Genomic DNA, 18716 nt, shown 5'->3' with positions numbered 1-18716 from the left:
AAAATCCTTGGTATGTGATTACTGATGCCCTCTGTAATCTAGTCCTACAGCTTTAGTCTTTAGCAGAAACATGAAATTATAACGAAAATAATTCTATCATAAGAAATTTAAACAGGGCTGAGGCTGAGATGGTATTAGCAAATGCTGGTAGAGTGTGAGTCAGATTTTGTTGTAATCTTTAGAGCAAGGATACACCGGGGTGCTAAAAGGTTAATGAACCACTTGTGGTAGACCTTTCCTTCACATTTTAACTCTGTTTTATTCCTGATAGAACCATTAACTTCTACACTAACCTTTCTACTTGTTACTATTACACACATTCTTCCCACTAAAGCTTTCTATTGATTTTTGCCAGTGAGGTTTTATAAAATGTAGCTTTAAATGCGTGGTTTCTGCAATTGTGTTAGCATCAGCCACTGTGTGTGAAGACAAAGATTAATTCTCCAGTTTTAATTTTTCTTATATTGTCATGCAAGTCCTCTTTGTGCATGATTATTTTTCATCAGGACTCTTTTCTAGGGCCTTCACAGGTACACTTTTCAAATGGCATGGTGGCATATACATTTCTAAATTTAGCTGTAAATAATGTTTAACCTAAAGTCGGTAGAATGTACATAACTTTATTTTCCTGCTGTTGAAATATATTTCTGAACATTTTTAATTATTGCAACTGTGTGTGTTTGTGTGTATGTTTTGAAATGAGAGATTAAGAAAAAGAGATGAAAGCAATGTGCCTAAGGTGGACATATAAATAATTGTGTCATATTCATTCTTGCTTAGAAGCCTACATAATTTGTTAAAATGAATGCATAAGATTCTTAAATAAAAATATTCAAGACTAAATATAGGTCTGTGAAAATCATCTCAAAAATACAACTTTAGCCAGATTTAAAAGGGACTATTACAATGAAGATTTAGTTTTGCCATTTTAGTATGTGTCCCCTAGTATATTTTACATTTTTAAAACTTGCTTTGTTGTCCAAGAATTTTTAACTGGTTATCTTGTCTGTCTAATTTTAAATATCACATTTTTAAAATGACATATCTACTTAAAATACTTTCAATTTCTTTTCAATGTGAAAATATTAACTTCTAATTTAAAAGACTAATGACGTGAAAATAGCAGTTAAGAAGAGAAATGAATATGAATCCACATATTTTATCTCATTCCTAAGTCAAAGAACAAACTTTTTTTAGACTCTGTATCTAATCCAAATAGTAAAGAGAAAATTATTCTTATAACAAACTACCCCAGAGTTCTAATACAGGGCAGAGAACTACTCGATAAGTAAGTAGTAGCACAGTAGCTCTCAAAAAAGATTTAAAATTCTAATTAATCAGAAAGAACTATAAAAGACATTTTTGTATATAAAAATGAATCAAATAAAAAACCCTGAGTTAAATGGTACTGGAATGAGATATTTAGTTTATTTGGAATAATCTGTTTAAAATTTTTTTAGCCTTACCATTTGATGCCAAAAAAACTTTTCAAAATATCATCAGAACAATATTCTGGTTCTGAAAATAGAAGCTACAGTATTATTTGTCACATTCTTTTTAAGAGGATTGAGGACATTTTAGTTTCTCAAAGTCATTCTGTACATCAATTAGCTTTTCTTACAAATTTTTATGAGTTTTGACAACAAAGAGATTAACAAAGAGATTAAAACAGAATATACCCTCCATGATCCTCTTAAATATATTTGCAAGAGAAATAGTAAGAAAAACATCCAACTAATGAACTTCACTCTATGCTGCAAAATAAATTAATAAAAAGGAGAAAACAATGTATCAGAATTTCATATTGATAACCAGCTAGTTTCAGAGGAAAGGGAAGAAGGAAAAAGAAATCAGATGTGGGACAAAGGACCGGAAACAGGAAGGGGAGAGAGAGACATGAAAGAGAGAGAGAAAGAGACAATTATATATCCAAGTAGGATAATAATCATTATCTATACACAGCACAATAAACAACCGATTTCAAATAAGTAAAAACACCTCAGAAAGAAATACCACTGTAATGTATTTATGTTTATTTACATACATAATAATTAGAATCATAATAATTAGATCATTTAATATTTCCTGCCTAGGTTATAAATCTGAAGAATGAGGACATTCCCACCTCCTTTTAAAATTGTATATCCTTGATCAAAATTTCAGTATTTTATCTTTAGATACTATATTTTAGGGCAGTTCTTTAATGATCAACACTATAATAAGTCAATTATAACAATTAAAGCAGTGACTGCAAAGATATTGTTCATATGTGAAGGCAAATTTCTGTTTTTTTAGTGTAGCTTTTCATGTGTGTTAAATAACAGTATGTATGTGTGCATTCATGTGCACTGTGATTTGAAAATAGTGTAAGTGTTGAAATTAATCTATAAAGGGAGACACGAAGAAGACAGAAGCTTAATCTATGTGTTTGGAGAGAGAGTTTGGGGAAGTAGGATTGGATAAAGTCAGGAAAGTGGAGCCCTCGAAGTTGAATATTGGTGGTTTTATAAAAAAGAGGGAGAGAAATCAGAAAGACACAGATGTACACATACGCTTTCTGTCTCTTGCCCTGGGGCTTTGCCAGGAACATGATCATCGTTACAAAGGAAATATGGTATCTATAACTAAATGGAATACTATTTAGCCACACAGAAGAATAAAATCCTGTCACTTGCACTTTCCATGCTCTTGTTGACTTTGGAGAAGAGTCAGAGTCACAAGGTACCAGATCCAATGTAGCAGGCTGAGGAGGATACACTATAATCTTTTTATAATCCTGCATTTCCTTTGGATGAAGCTCAGCAGTAGCATTCCCCATATCACGCCGCATAAGGACAGTCATAAAAGAGGATTTCCAGAGCGGCTTCAGAAAGTGGCAAAAATAATGGGTAAATGTGTATAAAGGGAGAGAAGACACTCTGAAGGGGAATAAGGACAATGTGTCTTTCACTGTAATAATTTAAAAAATTTAAATTCACTAGAGATTAGTCACACTTCATATAGAGATCACTCCCTTTAGCTTGGGAGTCTTTTTCTTGTAGGATCAGGTCATACCTGGGATCACTTGAATTGGATCCTCCAAGTGATGATGGGGTAACAACATTCGACTTACTTATTGACACTATAAAACTCTGATGACAACTAAATGGATCATAACCCTTAGCGAAAAATTTAGCCTGTTATTGAAAAATGTGCAACTGTCCCTGGAAGCCGAAAATATATCTATGCTGTTACTCAATCCTTTTTTCTAGGCTGTGTGCCAGGTACTTGGTGGAAAAAAAAAATGATGAGCAGAAAAAAAAGATATCACTACAAAGAATTTACTGCCTCATTGAGGAAACAAAATTTTGATATAATTAGACACGTTCTGATAGTTGTCGTTACAAGGATCAGGTACAGCACATAGGAAGATGACTTATTCCAGTCTTGAGGGACCCAATGAAGGGTTATTAAACAATTGTTATGGTTTGGATCATAAATGTCCTCCAACTGTCTAGAAGTTAAAAGCAATTCCCCAGACTATGGGACTACTAGGAAGTGGTGGAACTTTTAAAAGGAAGTGAGGTCACTTAGGGTGTGCCTGTGAAGGAGATGCTGGACTCCTGGCTCCTTCTCTTTTGTCTTTTCCTTCCTGGCCAATATGAGATGAACAGTCTTCTGCCACTTGTTCCCACTGCTACAGAGCTCTGCCTCTTCACAGGCCCAAAGTAACCAAGCCAAGTGACCATGGACTGAAACCTCTGAAACCATGAACGAAAAAAAAAATCTGTTTTCTTTATAAATTGTTTATCTCTAGTTACAGTTGTGAAACACTGACTTGCAAATGAAACATGAGGGGTGAGCAGGCACCAGTCTGGCAAAGTGGGACAATCCCTCATGTTCAGGAAACTGTTGGCAACACACATACCTCACTTTTGAGGCTGACACATTACCAGGACAATGTATACCACACACAGAATGGGTGGGCTTCAATAGTTTCAGCAATTGTTCACTTATTTTAATTTGACTACTACTACTCTTGATAATTCTACACATAAATCTCCAGTGTAATAAAATATAATAGTTCTGAGCAGAATAAAACCAAATGAAAATTCATACAATCTACACTTGGTAATATGTGCTCACAGGTGAGAAGATACCATGCCTGCCTCAGCAGAAGCAGAAAACTGATGAGATAATCATGAGAAGTTTCCAAATGTGATCAACTATTGCTGGTTGAAGTATTTTTAAAGATACATATTGGAAAATTCCTCAGGCAGAAATACATAAAATAGGATTACAGAGCTTTCCTAGTCCTAGTCCCCAGACTTTTCTGCTATTGCCTACAATTTAGGATTTAAGGCCTACTTTTTCAGAATATAGGTGAATTTACATAGAGATGAAATGAGGAGCCCTGGTCCTGAGATTGTTTTTACTAGTATTTTAGTAGAAGAGGGCAAAAATTTTAGACAAACAAAATTAATGTATGTAAAGCTGAGCTCATGTGCACTCACAAACATTGTACATAGGATAAAATGATTGCCATTAGAGTAATTTTGATCCTTTTTCCACTGCACCAGTGGGCTTGTCTACAGTGCTCTCTGAAATTAGTTAACTGAAGCTTCATCTTCATTTCAATGCTCCCCATGATGATTACATTATTTTGTATGTGGAGATGCTCAATAAAAGTGGCACAAATAAATAATGTTACAATTATCCAACCTCTACAAATCTGAAATCCTAAAAAAAAAGTATCAGAGTATTTGAGGCTCCAATTTATATCAAATAAAAAATTATATATTTGCCCTTGTGTATGTAGGTAAAATAATTCATGCAGTGGAAGACAGTGTTTGAAGGTACTGTATTTCCAAATTTCTGAAATTCAAAATATGGGACAATATGGTATCAGTTTTTAAATATATATATCACACAAACAAAAAAGCCATTGAATAGTTTTCACAAACACATTTAATACTATAGCAGGCCATACTCTACGCAAATCTCTTCTTTTATATTATCTATGTGAAGTAACAAAAGCAAATGTATTTCTTAAACTCATCTTCTAAAGATGATTTCTCCAGTCATTTCCCTTTGACAACTTAATGAATGCATGAAAAGGCTTCAAACAAAATTAGATATAAGTCCAATGAAAAGCAGGTAGTGTATAAAAAAGCAACATTAGTCCCTTGACTTGGTTTTCATGGTAAACAATGTTTATGGGCCCAAATATAAAAACATTGGCTACAGGCTCATGTTTATCATTTTCTAGTAACATGAAAGATAATTAAGATGGTCAGAAAGAATAAGATACTAAGGTGATTTCAGTGATCGTATGCAAGTAAATTAAAATTTTTACTGAAGTTTTTTATAAATCAAAGAATATATTTAGCATAATGGCTTGAAATATTACCTTGGGCAAATTTTGTAACATCCCCTAAGAATAATTCTGTTCTCCACTGAAAATTAAACAACCGTATCTAAGTTCTTAAACATTATTCAGGGAAAATAATAATTTATAACTGTAATCTAATAGCAATGCATATATTTCATGAACAAAGACTATTTAAACAATAATGCAAAACACAGCTTTCATACCCATGCTTATTAAAAAGCACCAGTGAAGTGTCAGGTCCTAGATGAGGTATTGCTGGTACATAAAATTTCTGCCTTGAAAATAGTCACACTGGAAAGACAGTCTATGCCCTCCCCCTCAAATAATAATAAAAAATATAGTTGTGGTGATGAATGGAATTTTGAAAATATAATGTAAGATGGAAGTGAATTGCCATTTTATTGCATACTGATTGCAAGAGGAGGTAGAAACTAAGTTTATGATGATAAAGAATTGAGCCAATTTTAGGTTTAGAGAATAAAAAGAATGCGCTACAAAACATATATATGATATTTGGAATAATTCAATAATTATATCATTGTCCCTATCAATAAAAAATAAGAAAAAGAAAAGCAACATAATATAGGCTAAATAGCTTTCTAAATACACTCTTCAACATTTCCCCATGAGGTTCTAGCTATTTTAAAAGTACTGTTAGTACACTTAAAGTATATTACCTTTTCATAAGGAGTATGCTAGTAATTGTCAGTGAGATTTCAACTGCACCGTTCTTGACATCTTGAATATATATGCAGTAAAATATCATGGAAAAATACTTTATTGTCATTTCATGAAACTATTTTGGGTAGGTCCATAAGGGAAAATGATCAAATCGAGCAAATATTTAGCATAGTTGGGACCCTCAAAAATCCCATGACTGAGAGCTATGGTCTTTCATAGATGGAATTTTTCTTATTGGTGGTTCTTATTTGTATAATGGCTCAATTTTTCTCTTCCTTTCAGTCAGACGGATAGTCAAAAATATTTTAGTAATGTTTTCCCTCATTAGAGTGTATTTCTGTAAGGTGCCACAATGAAAATGGGTTGTTTTGTTGAGAATATTGATATTAGCTAAATATGTACTTGAGGGAAAAGTAAGGTCAAGCTACTTTTGCTGTATTATTTTCCCTCAATCTCTAGTCATCTGGGAGCAAGGCTATGTAGAGTGGGGTTTGAAGTCATATATCAAAATCTACTTTGACTAGAACAGAACAGTATCAGGCCTCATGTTTATCTACTACCTGAAAAACAAAAAAAGAAAAGGAAGTTTTTTTTTAAACTCATTAATCCCAAGTACTAATAAATGCCTTTTTTTGTAAGTCTAAAGCATTGATAAAATCTGATTTCTTTGGTAAGAGAACTAATAAAATGGCAACAATGATAGGTAAAAGAATAACAGCAGCAGGCAGACAGGGAAAGGATAGTTTGTGCATGACTGAATTCAGACTCCAATTTATTCGTTCTTTCAGATCAGTGATACATATACAAATTTTACTTCCAATGAAAATAGTTATTAAATAACTGCCTGACATGGAAAGATATGTCCTACTAATGCTGGGATTCAGCTCCACATTCACTCAATAAAAACAGACACTCCTAGGTGGCTGCTTAAGTTCTTCAAATAAGTAAAAGATGGTGGTGCATGACTGTAATCCTAGCATCTGAGAGGGTGAGGTGAGAGAATCAAAAGTTCATCCCCAGCTTGGGTAACAGCAACTTGTTTCCAAAAAAAATTTTAGGGGATTATCTCAATGTGAAAGCCCTGGATTCGATCCCTATTACCAGGGAGGGTGGGTGGGGCAGGTAAGAGTCTACACAGGTAACTCTGGAAGGAAGTGAGTCCAGAATTAGTATATTTCCAGGGAGGAGAGGTCATATGCTATGGGCAATAAGTTGCATGAGTCTTTATTTGCTCCACCATGTGTAGCTGGATGAGATGAATCCCATGGATAGAAGCCCTATCTCCACTCGCTGTTATCCACTAGAAATCAGTCCTCTGTATGACTTTAATCTTGAGTCAGGTAGAAATTTGGACCTTATAAATCATGGCTTGACCCTTAAAGCAACCAGTTATATCATTTTAGATAAACTTAATCTGAGAAATAGAACCCCACATTTGTGAATCCTATTTAGATGCCACAATGAGTTAGAAAGTAAAGATCACTGGCTTCCTGCTTGCAGTGATCTCTTGAAGTGATGAATATAAACTGAGAAGTACCAACAGAAATCCTAAAAGGAATGAATAGCTCAGTGTCCTCTCTTGGAAGTAGGTCCTCCACTTAGAAAAGTTCAGAATTCCAGTTCACCTGCCCATGATGAGTAGACAAACTCTGCAAAATCCTGAAATTGAGCCTTTTTAACTGGAAAGCTTCTTTGAGAAGCCAGAATATAAATCAAAGAAGATTGCTGATGGCAAATCAGAAGAGATGAGTTCCATGCTCAGCATAAAGGTCCCTGCATAATACTTCTTTAGCCATGATTTTCCATAGTCATGAAAGTTTAGCAAACCAAGGCCACTACTACATTCAGGCTTGCAAACAGGGGCAAAGTGGACCCCCTGGCACATGGAACTAAAGGAACAAAAACTCATAAATCTCCAAGAAAGCTAGAATAGGGCCGGGGATTTAGCTCAACTGTTCGGTGGCCTGCCTCACAAGCACAAGGACCCGAGTTCGATCCCCGGCACACACACACAAAAAAGCTAGAATGTTTCAAATCTGATTTAGTGAGAATTCCTTTAACCAAGTTGGAGTAAAAATAAGATGAGATCATCCTGAGGTTGCATGCCTATGAGAAACATCAGGGGTAGAAACAAGAAATAGTGTTTGCAGGCGAAGTTCAATCCAAAAGAGGGATGAAAAAGATCAAATAATCCAGCAAGGTACAGGGAAACACAAAACAAAACGAAGAAAAACAAGAGCTGTCTAAGGCTAAATAACTTTCAGGTGAGAAAGGGAAACAAAGACAGAGCCACAAACAGAAACAGATTCAGCAAAATAAGGGGAAGAGTAGAGAGAGGAAGAACCAGTAGTTTACACAGTGAAAATGGGACCAAAGCATAAACTCTGAACTAGGTGAATTCAGTAAGATGTGAGATCTGGGAACAGATAACTATCAATACAAGATGTGATGTCAAAAGAGAAAAATTTATTTTAAAAAAGAGAAACCTGGGAGAGCAAGTGAAGACAAATAGCGTCAAACATTCTGAAAGCTCACAATGGTTGATAAATTTGTCATGACTGCTTTGAGAAAATACAATTTTGCCTATGTGTTGTAAGACAGAAGCTCCCTGTTAAAGCTCCTCACCGACACTGAGACTTTGCTCGGGCCCCAGCAAGCTTCCCACTCAAAGCTGTGCACTCAGGATGAGGAAGGCCACTCACTCACCTTGCAGAGAATCCTTATTTTTATTTTATTTTTTCAAACCATGAGCTATATGTCCTATGAAGCTCAAAGAAAGGGGTATGAAAAACTAATATTACAATTATTTTCCTAACTTTTAATTTGTTAGATTTCTAGAATTTTTATAGACCTATCTGTAAAAGGCCAAGCACTGTACAGTGATGTGTAAGCATTTTGCAGTTACTATCCCGACAAAGGTCAGTGCTCAAAAAATTTTTAAATACTGTGATTTATTCATTACCCTACTTTTACAAATGCAAAAAAAAAAACATATGATATGATTAATTCAAGATTGACACCCATCACAGTATTCAAGGTACAGGTAGCAGTCCCAACCAAAATCTTTATTAATTCGTGCATGAAGAATATGTTTGATAATTTAGATATTTTCAAAATTCTAAAATGTAAAGGCCTTAAAAGTTTAATAAAAGAAAGTGATTCTATATTTATAATTCACAATTATCAGCATATTTTTGTAGTGATAGAAAAAGATAAAATTACTTATAAAGGTGTTGCTTCTGTTCTTACCCACTTTAAATTTAGAAATATCTCTATAAGGAAATCAGGTTCTTTTAAAAATACTGTCAGGATCAGATATGGAGAATTTTTCTGCTCACTATTTGAATTAAATACTTTCAGCAATTTCATCCATATTTTCCTAATTATTTTTTAACAGTAGTTACAGTATTTTGAAATTTTGCCTACCCATATATAGGGACTAAAACTTAAATTTAAAAAATTACAAATATTGCTATATAAGAGGTAAAGAAAAGAGGTATTAGGTACATTTTCTTATGCATCTTGGGAAGTTATTTACTGTTTTAAAGCAACACACACACACAGAGTCACAGAGTCACAGAGTTCTGTTATGCTGAGACACTCGCAAGAAGATTACAAAATAACCTTAAATTGGTAAATGAGTCAAGTGGGTGGCATTAACAGTTAGTGCACAATGTCAAATTACAATGCGTTGGACTTTTACAATTGCACTGTAATTCTGCTTAAAGGAATTGTGGGTTTTTTTCCTCCCAATTTGTAAACCCATGGTCCCTTTGAAAAATAAAACTCTGCACTTGACATTTTCAGATTCCCCTTATTCCATTTCCATTAAAGACAAGTCTGACTTTGGGAGCACTAAGGATTTCAGAGAATTGAATTCCAGAGAGAAACTCCTGCTGGAATAAAGTCTGCCTATCCAGGAACAGAGAGGACAGGTTTTCTCACCCCTGCTAATGAAGAGTTAGACTAATGTCCCCTCTCGGGGTTAGCGGTAATACTCTCATGGAACATTCATTTACCAAAGCTGCTGAGTGAACTCAGAGGTCTCTCTTTCCCATAGCAAGTTGTCTACAAAGACAGTAAATTTAGGGGCCCTGACAATGGTGTCTCCCAAGACACTAAGTAAAATGTGGCAAGTTCTCACACCCCATTTTAAACTCTCCTATGGATTGTTGATAGCAAGATGTGCATATCTTGAAGAGGTCACCTCCAAGAAGTTTCTACATAGTAATTAATACACATGCTGGGTGACTGGAAATAAATGCTCTTTTCTGAGATTATCCTTTTTGGTATGATTAAAATACATGCTAGCGTATACTGCAACATAGAATCAAGAGTGCATGACCTCATGTTAAAGGTCAAGGCTAAGGAAAAACTTACACAAATGGTTTTATTTAAAATAAAGCAATTTAGATTTCCTTAGTATTTTCTACAAATGGAAATGGAGAAAGGAAGGAAGACAGGATGAGGGGAGGACGAAAGAAGAGAAAGAAGGAGGAAGAGAAGAAGAAAGGGAAGAGGAAGGAAGGGAGGAGACTGGTTTGTTTACAGATAAGGGAAGTTATAAAAAATGTATTGTGGGGCTGGGGATTTAGCTCAGTGGTGCCACCACCTGTCTCACAAGTGCAAGGTTCGAGTTTGATCCCTGGCACCAATTAATAAAAAAAAAAAGTATCGTGCCTGTGTCTATTAGGCTTTATTTTCAGTTATTTGCTAATGTTCTTGAATTTTCTTCTAAACGATGTAGTATGGGACTAAGGTATAAAATCCGATCTTGTATATGACAGGAAACTGAACTGATGAGATCTCTTTTGTTGGCTATGAAGGGTTTCTTTGTTATTTCTTTTTTTTGTTTTTTCCCCTACTGAGTACTCTGTCATTGGTGGGAGGTCAATTTATGGTCTCTTTAAAATGGATAAATCCAACAGTTTTCCTTTCTATTCTGTTTTATTTTTTTTAACCTGTCTTAGAATAGTGAGAACAAGCTTAATATATGGACTTCAAGAATGATTTTCTCTAAAGAGGATGTTTTATGCCCTGAAGTGGATCTCTTACTGATACTCATTTTCTGGGGACTGGATTGTGATTCTATGTAACACTGGCTCTTTTAATAGCCACAGGAAGAATTAGTTAAAAATTGACTTTGAATGTAATTCATTTGCTACAAAGTGGTCTTTCACCCCCTGCTCTTCCCTTTCACTTACATTTTCCTTTACAATCCTTTGTTAAAAAATGAACTGCACAGCCAAAGCATGTGAGGATAAGGATTTCTGAATACCATCATGCACACCATGGTGTGCCCGGCACTTAGCCAGTACTGAACCACTGCTCTCCTGTACTGGATGAGGGATTCAAGAGACTAGAACAGCAGCTTGGCCAAGGGAAGCCCCAGGGATGTGCTCCCAGGGACACTCACCCCAAGAGAGAAAGCCAGACCCTTCATCATATCTTACATTCATGTACTCAACTCCCAGGGACAGGGCTTATTGCTGGCCACTAGCTGCTGTGTCACTGTCCACAAAGTCAGCACAGGTAAAACTGGCAGAAGAATTCTATCCTCAGTGATCTCCTCAAACTTAAATTAGTAATAGCTTGAGAGAAATGGCCTTGCAAAACGAATCATGAGGAGATATTTGAATCTAGAAAAAATGTTCTTTAGGCTCAGTAGTTTCTCCTGATCTCCTTTTGGGTCACTATGAGGTTTTATTCATAAATGAGCAAACATATGTTTCTCCTGGATCTACCATGAAGCTATTTGCATACAGACCAATCCTGGATTGGTCAATAAAATACATCTTAAATTCATACAATGAAAACTTCTCCACACTTGTAGAAAAAGACATGATATCACTGATTTACCTCCCAGTTCATACAACTTGACAATTCTCATGGATATAATAGATTCTTCATAACTTTTAAGAAGGAATAATCCTTGCATCTTTCATCTGTACATTACAATTCTTGGTCCTAATTACTACATGTAAGGTCTAATGTATCCTGAAAGTAATCCAAGACAGGTACACATTAACCAAATAAGGCAACTGAAAAGACTGTCAATAAATGTTTCATCTAAAATTGATTTGTAGCTGAACATTAATTTTATCAATCACTATATATTCTGATGAAAATTCAATAGTTTATGAAAAAATTGTTTATATGGAATAATACTTTTGATCACACCTCAGGAAAGATATCAGATATTTTAATTTAACATAGAAGGGTAAGCTCGATGCTTCTTAAGAACAATTTCCAGGGCCAAGGATTTAGCTCAGTGGTGCTGAGCCTGCCCAGCAAGCACAAGGTCCTGAGTTCCATTTCTGATACAAAAAATAAATAAAATCCAAGAACAGAAATAAAAACATAATTTGAAGATTAAAACTCATAACATAAATCTCAGTGTCTTTGTTTATGTCTCTACAACAAAGTATCATAAACTGATTAATTTATGAAGAACAAGAGTTTATTTTTCACAATTTGGGGGTCCAAGAAATTTTGATCAAGGTACCAATATATCAGGAGAGCGCTGCTCACTGCTTTCAAGTTGGGTCTTGTTGCTACATTTTTCTGGTATTGACCACATCAAGAATACTTTATGTGGAAATCTCAAAACTTTATTTTAAAATAACATTGAGAGATTTTACAATAATAAATTTTATTATACATTGATTTTCTCATCATAGCCACTTGGTAATTAGAGACAAGAAACCCTTCTGGACAATTACTCTCTCAGGCAAGATTCACTATGCACTTCAGATATTTTATAAAATATGACTGAATTAACCTTCCAAATTGTACCAATAAAAAAGAGAAAAGGTTATTTGGATTATAAGTATTTCTTTTTGGTAATTTTCCCTTCAACATATTTTTAATGAGTACCAGTTACTGCTCAGGGAAATAATAAAATTACCTCAATAAATAAAGTGCAAATAGGTGCAATGACCAGACGAGAATTTAGTTTCAAAGTTCTTAAGGTGAAATGAATAAGGATTAAAAAAAAAAAAGGCTGTGTTAGGACTGTTGCTCAGTGATAGAGCATTTATCCAGTATGCTCAAGGCCTTTGATTTGATCCCAAGCATGGGACAGAAACAGTTAAAAACAAAAAGACTAAGTTCTGTATTCAGTAGTAACAATTAAGAGAAACAAACTGAAATTCTAGTTTTCCCATATTTTAGTGTTTGGTGGCTATATAAAGTGAGATCAAAAACAAAAACAAAAACAGAAGTATGCTTTTTTTTTTTTTTTGTACCAGAGAACAAACTCAGGACCTTCTGCTTGCAAGGCAGGCAGTGTCACCAGTAACCTAAATCCCCAGCCCTGAATTTTAAAAATTATGTTCCCAAACAAACAATTATCAATGGGTGTAAGTTCTAGAAAGTTGATTTTAACATAATAAATATGTGACAATATTTCAAAATGGACTAAAAGGGTCAATTTTCAAATATGATGAAGTAACAGGGAATTTGCATCAAACTATACTCACTATAGAAATGGAAAATGCTGATGAAGTAACAGGGAACTTGAATCAAACTATATTCACTATAGAAATGGAAAATGCTTATAAAATATCTATTTTTTATTCATTGTTTTCACTAGGCAACAAAGAAATGTCAACCATTATACAAGGAAGTAACAAGCAAACAACCTTCAAAATTCCATATATTTCTGCATGGTGGTAATTACTGGGTCCTGGAACAAGGAAAAGTGGCATAAACATGGCTATTCTTTTTTTAATAAAGTACATAGAAATTGTCATTTAGCAAGGTACAGAGATCTGGGATTTGGAAGGCAAAATACTGACAAAGAGGAAGCTACCCAGAAAAAGTTCCACTCATCTGCAATCTGGCCACCTTGATACTTTAGCCAAATGCTAAGTTGCATGTAGATGGAATAATACTGAAGATCAGGCACGTAAAATATTAAGTAAATTTAGCTATCATAGATGCTTAAAGTAGAAAATTTTCAGAATTCTCAAAGTATTGTGGGCTGAATATAACCAACCAGAGTGGAAAGACCATGTGGAAGACACAAACATGTTGTAGAAATTCAGAAGCTACACATACAAGGATAATACTTCAACTGATTAGATTGTAAAGGTACTGTAAACCATCAAAGATTCTTGGAGTCATTTTATAACAATTGAGTTTATAATTCTTTAACTGTATAAAATAATATTGAAAGCATATTACCTAATACTATTAGGGTGAGTATACATGAAAGAAAACAGAAGGAACTACAACAAAAGTGACAAATCTACAATCCTGGTTATTTCATCTTCCTTTTCTTAGAACTTGATAAAAAAATTATGAAGAAAATCAGTGAGAAAACTCTAATGAGCTTGTCAACCAAAATTATATAATTATTATCAACAAAGTTTTCCACCAAACAATAATGAAATAATGTTATCTTCATGTGCATATGGAACTTCAGTAAAGATAATCTACAAGCAAGCAATAAAATAAGGTACAATAAACTCATGTTATTAAGTAGATGTCATTCTCGAGAACATTGAATTAGACAGAAATCAACAATAAAAAGATATCTGGGAAAACATCAATAACTTAGAACAAGATATTTTAAATAATCTATGTATGAAAGAAATTAAAAAGTACTGTACATTGAATTTAATGATATTGGAAAGGAGATATTAAGATTTGTAGACATAAGCCAAAGAGTGTTTATACGGAAATTCATGATTCTAAATTGTTATATCAGAAAAAGAATGATCTTAAATATATGACACAAATTTTTACCTTAAAAAGCTAGAGCAAGAAAAAATTAAACTCATAAAAAAGAAAGAAAAATAAATGTAACTTTAGAACTCAATAAAATAATCAAGACAGGAAACTATGGAGAAACACAGATGAAAATAAAAGCAGTTAGAGGCCTTCCATACCAAAGGTAAGTACATGTAGATCTGGGGGATCAGATGTGTGGACCAAGGGGCGCGGGTGAAGGCTGATCACAGCCAGGGCTCTGCACCTGCACAAGATGCTTGGGCATGGAGGTCACAACCAAGGGCCCCCCGGGAAAGCGCTAACAGATACAGAAGCAACAGCCAGATGTTCACCCCAATACATTGATAAGTGTGCTGAGACCCTAGCCAGAAGCTTGTGAAGACAACAGGAACTGAGATGCACAGTCCCCAGCAAAGGCCATACTAGACAATAGCTACATAGGGGCCACAGTGAGAGGCACACCTAGATACTATCCCAAGTGTGCACAGGCTGCAGCCAGAAACCCGCTCAGACAATGAGGCAGCTCAGGGATCCAGATGGACAAACCAGGAATTAGTGTACTGGTGAGCAGCGGAGAAAAGGCCACATGGTGGCTTGCTAAGAAGTGAAGACCACTGGGTGAGCAAAAAGTTGCCTCAAAAAAGGCACAGCAGGCTGCATCTGTTGAAGCAAGAATAAACATAAACAAGTCTCAAAACCAGACTTCCAGATTACCTAAGGCAACCCCAAAGGGCAACAAGATGAAACAATCTGTTACTCAACCACCTGGACTCCCTGAACTGGCAATGAAAGAGGACCTGGAAAAAATGAAATCAGAAACATTTCCCAGATAACAGCAGAGATTATGGCAAGACATACAGCAAGACATGATTAATAAATCTAGAGTTGACACACATTAAAAAAAAAAAAAAGGAGCTGAGGAACAGGATAGAATCCCAACATAGGAAACAAATGGAATCCATAAAACACATGCAAATAGATTTCCAGGAGTTTAAAAACTCCACTGAAAGTTTACACAGCAGAATGAGCCAATGAGAGGACAGGATTTCAATTATAGAAGATAGGGTTGCAATTAGTGACCAGGAAAATAAAATTTTCTTAAAAATAGTAAGGAACCATGAGAAATAAATCCAGTAGCTATTAGACAATGCAGAGAAGAATAACATAAGACTAATCGGAGTCAATGAAGAAAAATGAGAGTGCAGATGACATAAAAAAACTGTTCACAGAAGTAATGGCAGAAAACTTCCCAAGTAGGGGAAAAGAACTTGACATACAGATAAGTAAGAGTTAACAGGGCTCCAATTAGATCTACACCTAGGTATATAATAATTAAGAGTCCAGAAACTTAACAGAACAAAATTCTACAAGCAATTAGAGAAAATAAACAAATCAAGTACAAAGGAAAGTCCATCAGAATCACAGCAGACTTTTCAACATAAACCCTCAAGGCAAGTAGTGTGGAGTGACACATTTCAAGCCCTAAAGGAAAACAATTTCCAAACCAGACTGATGCACCCTGCAAAACTATCTACCAAAACTGATGGAGAAATAAAATACTTTCATGGCAAAGAGCACCAGAGAAATTTCATGAATACCAAATACCACACCAGAACTCCAAAAAATTTTAAACAATATCCCAAGAAAAGAGAATGAGGATCACAATGCCAGGAAGCACAGTAGAATGAATCCATCATGCACAACAAGAAATTAAATGCAAAGGGAAAGAATCCAACAAAGAAAAAGTCATGACAAGAATAAGTCAATACCTATCAATTATAATCATCAATGTTAATGGTCTCAATTCACCAATCGAAAGAAATAGAATGGCAGCATGGATCAAGAAATAACCAGGCTGGGGATTTAGCTCAGTAGTTCTAGTGCTTGCCTCACAAGCAAAAGGGCCTGAGTTCGATCCTCAGTACCTAAAAAAAGAAAAGAAAAAGAAGAAGCAAGAACCAACAATACACTGCATACAAGAAACACACTTAATTCAAAAAGCAACTCATTGAATGAAACTTAAAGGGTGGAAAATAATACTCCATGTGACAGAAACCTGAAAAAAAAAGGAGGAGTAGCTATCCTCTTTGTAGATCAGGTGGATTTCAAACCAACACTAATTAAGAGAGACAAAGAACACTGCGCCCTTATAAAGGGAACAATGCAAGAGGAAGAGATGACAATCATTAACATATATGCACCAAACACTAGTGTACCAACTATATAAAACAAATACTAACAGACATGAAAAGTCAAATAAGCACTAATACAACAGTAATGGGGAACCTCAATACCCCATTGTCACAAATAGATCAACTAGACAAAAAATAAAAAACAAAATCCTAGAACTCAATCAAACTCCTGAACAAATGAATTTAACAGATGTCTACAGAGTATTCCACCCCATAAAATCAGAATAGACATTCTTTTCAGCTGCAAATGGGTCATTCTCCAAAATAGACCACATACTCACTCATAGAATATGCTTAAGTAAGTGCAAAGGAATTGAAGTCATCCCTGTATATTATGAGATCATAGTGTGACAAAATAGGAGAACATAGCAAAAGAAGCCACAAAAATTTCATAATCAGATGGAAATTGAGCAACACAATTCTGAATAATCAATGGGTCACAGAGGAAATTAAAGAAGATATCAGACAGTTACAACAATTAAATTACAATGACAATGCAACATATTTATGAGACACAGTGAAAGCAGTCTTATGAGGGAAATTCATAGCAGTAAATACTCATATTAGGAAAACAGAGTGAGCTCAATTATATAACCTGATGCTGACCCTTAAGCTTTTAGAAAAAGAAGTGCAGGACAAACCCAAAACTCATAAAAGGGAGGATATTATAAAGATCAGGTTAGAAATCAATGCAATGGAGACTAAGAGAATGATACAAAAAAAAAAAAAAAAAATCAATGGAGCCAAAAGTTGGTTCTTTGAAAGAATAAATAAAATTGACAAACCCTTAGCTAAACTTATCAAGGAAAGAAAAGGCCCAAATTCATGCAATTAAGAATGAAAAGTGTGAAATTACAACAGACTCAGCAGAAATCCAGAGGATTATCAATACCGACTTTGAGAACCTATACACAAGTAAGGTGGAAAATACAGAAGAAATGAGAAGTTTCCTAGAGACATATGAATTACCAAAGTTGAATGAAGTTGACCTAAAAATTGTAAGCAACCCAATATCAATCGATGAAACTGAAAATATAATTAAAAACTTACCAAGAAAAGCCTGGGTCCGGATGGCTTCACTGCTGAATTCTACAAGGCATTTAGAGAGGAACTTCTACTACTGTTTAAACTCTTCAATGAAATTGAAAAGGAAACAATACTCCTGAACTCATTCATGGAATCAAGCAACACCTTGATCCCCAAAACAGAGAAAGACCCAACTAAATAGAGAACTATAGGCCAATCTCCCTAATGAGCATAGATGTAAAAATCTTTAATAAGATACTGGCAAATAGAATGTAGAAGATCATCCAGAGGATCATAACCCTGACCAAGTGGGATTCAATATATGTAAATTGAAAAATGTAATATACTAAAATAGAGCCAAGGACAAAAAACATATGATCCTCTTAATAGATGCAGAAAAGGTGTTCAACAAAACCCAACAAGCACTCATGATAAAAATCCTACAAAAAAATTTGAATAGATGGTCTCTACCTCAATTTGATAAAAGCCATCCATGAAAAACCAACAGCCAATATTATACTAAATGGTCAAAACTGAAATCCAACACACTAAAATCAGGAACAAGACAAGAATGTCCACTATCACTACTCCTGTTCAATACAGTTCTGGAAACATTAGCCACAGCAATTAGACAAGAGAAAGAAAGAAAATCAATAAAGATGGGAAATGAAGAAGTCAAATTATCATTATTTGCAGATGACACGATACTC

General features: G+C 34.7%; 1 long non-coding RNA gene across 1 annotated transcript in view; it reads right to left on the bottom strand.

Moving 5' to 3' along the window:
• LOC117286838 overlaps positions 1-18716 on the bottom strand; it is a 133440-nt gene that overhangs the window by 15713 nt on the left and 99011 nt on the right. The gene's annotated exons all lie outside the window — the stretch shown is intronic.

This window comes from Fukomys damarensis, unplaced genomic scaffold, assembly GCF_012274545.1.
Source record: "Fukomys damarensis isolate Sample0158 unplaced genomic scaffold, DMR_v1.0_HiC HiC_scaffold_19, whole genome shotgun sequence".
Lineage (NCBI taxonomy): Eukaryota > Metazoa > Chordata > Mammalia > Rodentia > Bathyergidae > Fukomys > Fukomys damarensis.
Note: the sequence above shows the minus strand (reverse complement) of the source record. Positions and strands in the feature narration are given on the sequence as shown.